Source organism: Triticum aestivum, chromosome 6D (genome assembly GCF_018294505.1).
Source record: "Triticum aestivum cultivar Chinese Spring chromosome 6D, IWGSC CS RefSeq v2.1, whole genome shotgun sequence".
Lineage (NCBI taxonomy): Eukaryota > Viridiplantae > Streptophyta > Magnoliopsida > Poales > Poaceae > Triticum > Triticum aestivum.
Genome location: NC_057811.1, coordinates 227270562 through 227275358, shown reverse-complemented (window position 1 = coordinate 227275358; position 4797 = coordinate 227270562). Strand labels below are relative to the sequence as shown.

At 45.1% G+C, this 4797-nt stretch overlaps 1 long non-coding RNA gene across 3 annotated transcripts; it reads right to left on the bottom strand.

The window, feature by feature from the left end:
• Window positions 1-1066: 1066 nt before the first annotated feature.
• On the bottom strand, window positions 1067-4249 carry LOC123141442 (uncharacterized). 3 transcript variants are annotated; one of them, XR_006470292.1, is made up of 4 exons: window positions 2784-4191; window positions 2321-2632; window positions 1863-1946; window positions 1067-1740 (listed from the first exon to the last, which is right to left on the bottom strand). It is a non-coding gene; the product is annotated as an uncharacterized lncRNA (long non-coding RNA). The 3 variants fall into 3 exon arrangements; XR_006470291.1 differs by having other exon boundaries at window positions 1863-2632; window positions 2784-4203; XR_006470290.1 differs by having other exon boundaries at window positions 1067-2632; window positions 2784-4249.
• Window positions 4250-4797: the final 548 nt, after the last annotated feature.

Here is a 4797-nt window from a genome sequence, read left to right as displayed (position 1 = left end):
GTTCCCCTCCCACTTCAGCCCATGGGGCCCTCCGGGACAGGTGGCCCCACCCGGTGGACCCCCGGGACCCTTCCGGTGGTCCCGGTACAATACCGATAACCCCCGAAACTTTCCCGGTGGCCGAAACTGGACTTCCTATATATAATTCTTCACCTCCGGACCATTCCGGAACTCCTCGTGACGTCCGGGATCTCATCCGGGACTCCGAACAACTTTCGGGTTTCCGCATACTAATATCTCTACAACCCTAGCGTCACCGAACCTTAAGTGTGTAGACCCTACGGGTTCGGGAGACATGCAGACATGACCGAGACGCCTCTCCGGTCAATAACCAACAGAGGGATCTGGATACCCATGTTGGCTCCTACATGTTCCATGATGATCTCATCGGATGAACCACGACGTCGAGGATTCAATCAATCCCGTATACAATTCCCTTTGTCAATCGGTACGTTACTTGTCCGAGATTCGAACGTCGGTATCCCAATACCTTGTTCAATCTCGTTACCGGCAAGTCACTTTACTCGTACCGTAATGCATGATCCCGTGACCAGACACTTGGTCACATTGAGCTCATTATGATGATGCATTACGGAGTGGGCCCAGAGATACCTCTCCGTCATACGGAGTGACAAATCCCATTCTCGATCCGTGCCAACCCAACAGACACTTTCGGAGATACCCGTAGTGCACCTTTATAGTCACCCAGTTACGTTGTGACATTTGGTACACCTAAAGCACTCCTACGGCATCCGGGAGTTGCACGATCTCATGGTCTAAGGAAATGATACTTGACATTGGAAAAGCTCTAGCAAACGAACTACACGATCTTTGTGCTATGCTTAGGATTGGGTCTTGTCCATCACATCATTCTCCTAATGATGTGATCCCGTTATCAATGACATCCAATGTCCATAGTCAAACCATGACTATCTGTTGATCAACGAGCTAGTCTACTAGAGGCTTACTAGGGACACGTTGCGGTCTATGTATTCACACATGTATTACGATTTCCGGATAACACAATTATAGCATGAACAATAGACAATTATCATGAACAAAGAAATATAATAATAACCATTTTATTATTGCCTCTAGGGCATATTTCCAACACAGGCATGTCACCCAGATAAACTTTGTTTACTAACTATAATTAGTGTGTCCGCATGTCATCTACCCTGCACAAAAAGAGAACGTGCTTCTTTCGCTAATAATTATAGGATGTCGTGCTTATCATATACACAACAGGCATTGCCGCATTCATACCCACAATACTGCATATAATCCCCCAAACAGAAAAGATTCGCTAGTAGAGTCGCTTCTGGCAGTCTGGGGCGCCACAGTAGCATGGCAGCTTGACGATTTCAACATCCGCAGAAACGAAGTTTTTCAAGACATAACCGTAGTCATAGCAAAGCTCCGGCAAAGTACGTATACCAGTTAGAACTCAAGAGAAGTTATAGAGTTTTACCGGTAGAAATTGTTGAGATGCAACATAAATCAATTCACCTGAAGTGGAAGTATAGTGTCAACAGCAAAAAGCTTCACCTTTTCTAGCTTGACGTCGTGGTAATTGGTTAGGACACACTGGGCGAAGAGGTAAGGGTTGCAGTTGTGGTTTATGAACCTTGTGAAACTTCCAACGGAGCCAGCATTGATGCAGTACTCCGGTGCCGGTGGTTCCTCGGAATCGTTCTCAATATGAAGTGATGGCATATGCATATCAGACCCTGCCCTTTGCTGTACAAGAGTGGAAACAAATCATTTACAAACATCCATTTTTAAGAGACAAACTAAGAAACCGAGCAATGAGACAAATGATGCGTAAGCAAAATGAAACCTTGAAGTGAAACAATTAGTACCTCCTGTCCTCAACACACCAACATACTCACAGATTGGAGCCCCAGGGAGGATGGCTAAACATCTCTTCATTAACTAAAAATAACCTGAATGTAATTATAAAAATCTGAATCTGAATGTGACCACCTTTCATGAAACAAAAAAATGCTAGGAATCATGGATCAGAACAACGAACAACATTGATCGTGCCCCGAATCAAACTCATTGAATGGTGTAATCTGTGGGTGTAACTATACAAACCAATTAAATTCGACTAATATAGGCATTAAGCAAAAAAATATCATAGAGACTAACACCATGTTATCAGTACTATACTGTGCAGACTTTTTACTTATTTAATATTCGGTTACCAACTTAGTAGTAATCCATGATGGCTATCAAGAATCCATCCATAATATAGAAAAGCATGACCTATCTAAGAAACAAATAAAGCTAAGAAAATAAGTTGCCTCTTGCAAACCTTGTCCACCAACAGCACAGGGGCTCGACACGGAGGTGGCGGCTGGGATGCCTGGGGAGGTGGGGCGGATGTTAGGCGAGGCGGAAACCTGAGCGAAAGTGCTTGCCGACCCTGATGCCATCCTGCAATTGGTAAACGACCACCTCGAAATCGTGCGCTGCAGTGATGCCGTCAAGCATCTCGACGATATATTGGGTAGCTGACCATGGTTAACTTCAGAGGTGGAGTTGTTGGTCATGCTGAAGAAAATGCAACGGGTGTTGCAGGCTTGCAAACACACAGAACTTCCTCTGATAAAATTCAGTTTCGAACCTGACATATATGAGATTTAAACTGAGATATCAACATCTCTCACCAGGTGAAATCGGGCCTTCAACGAAACACAACCCAGATTTCAATCTGAAGAAAATCAAGGAAAATTTGAATGGGGAAAGAAATTAAGATCAGAACCAAACCTACCCACCTGGATGGTTCACGCGAACCAGCAGTGGCACACGGTGGTATAAACGGCGACAGAGCTACTGGTGGATGGCACGCCGAGGAAAAAGACTCTACAGCCGAGGGCGCGGCGGGCAAGACACGGCCACCTCGCCAGGAGAGGACGCAATCCCGCATGCTGAGTAGGTCCAATCACTGGCGAGCCCGCGGGGGGATAAAGGCTGAGTGGAGGAAAGCCCATCCGCTGACGTCCCATGGAAACGGATGGCAACGAGGCAGATCCGGTCATCACCGTCGTCGATGTGGTCTGTAGGAAGACTGGCAGCCGCGAGCGAAGGACCAGCGGAGCTTTGGTCCATGGCCATGGCGTTCTGCAGCGTGGGAACGAAGAGAGAGGATAGAGATTAGTGAAGAGAGGGGGATAGAAGGGAGGAGGGAGTTGGGCGCGGCTGGCCGGCATAGGAGGTCGTCGCCCGCTTGCAGGAGCGCGGGCAGCGACCGGAGACGGGGTTGACTTGGGGCAGATCAGTGGGAAGCGCACGGGACGCGGGGAAGGGAGGAGCGCTCAAGGTTTCTCGGTCTGGGGAAGTCACGATGCGAAAAACAAGGTGTTGCGGGCGAGACCGGCGGGATTGGGTGACGCGGAGCACTCGCATGATTGGTAGACGGCGGCGTCTGCTCGGCAGAACATTGCATATGAGACGTTGATCTGAAGGACAGATGATTGATGTAATATAGACAGTGGGATATGCTTAAGTTAATTTGATCGGACGGTCCTGGTTATCCTGTACAGTTTGTTGTGTGTTTTTAGGAGAAATTATGTTTGCTCTTTTAATAGTAGTATAGAAGTATAGATAGTATAGATATAGACTAGTACGTACTTGATTTTGGTAAAGAATACTAGTCACCCACGTTGGAGCTTCAAAAGAAAATTATTGCTGGCAGATTAGTACGTACACGTTGCAATTTGGAAAGAAGGGATTGGCTGACGGAAAAAAGGGCAACCGTAGATCTGTTGGGATTTGGGACATGATCCCTTCCATGTTAGTTGATCGATTTTGGAAAAAAATCGAATAAAAAGAAATAGGAGGATTTAAAGGATTGTTGCCTCGTTGGGATTGATTTCGTTGGAAACAGTGAGGGGTACTACTAAAAATTCGTTTTGGCAAGTCTATTTCAGCACAAGAAAAAACAAAGAAAGGCAAAACGAATTGAGAGAGATTTCGAAAGATTCTGCCATAATTGGTCCGATTTTTGTGTTGTTGGGTTGCTTGGAAGGGCACGTTCGGTCCTATGGAAAAGGAAACTCTGATCAGAAAAATAAATAGAATAATTCAACGAGATATTAGAGAGAGAAGTAAGGAAGGAGAAAAAACGGAAGTGCACGTGGATTTGTTGCCTTGGAGTTGATCATCACGTTGGAGATGAAAAGGAAATAAGTAAAGAAAAAGGAAAGTGCGAATCGGTTTGGTTGGTGGCTGATTTGGTGTCCTTGTGTGGCACGTTTGTGGTTAAATAAAAAAAGCAAATTGCATTACGGGAGGGGTGGAGATCGCAGCAAGAAAAAAAAAAGAGGTGTCCAGATTCGTTTGTTCACATGAAAAAACAATCGGTTGGTGGTTTCCAATTTATGGCAGTTTTCTTGGCGAAAATAAAAGAAGAAAAGGAGGGCGTGGTATTACTTGAAAAGTTTCCTGGTTTGTTAAGCAAGGGAAAAGAATCACCAAAAAAAGGAAACGACAATCCAGCGTTGATCTGTTTCCAAGGTTGGAAGTAAATTTGTGTTTGTTGCCTACGTAAGTTGGTTCAGATCCTTGATTGTAGGAGGGTGTAGATTTAGTTTTTGTTCTACTAGCGAGGTGACTTAAAATAATAGAGATAACACGGCTGGATTGTTTGAAGAGAGAGAAAAGGGGAACTTTCGGTTTGGAGTTATCTATCCACACGTCATGCCTTTTTCAGTTGTCTGGTAGTCACGAGAAAACAAATCCAGTTAGGTCCTCTTAAAAAAAGGAGAAAGGGATAAGTACTAGTAGTAT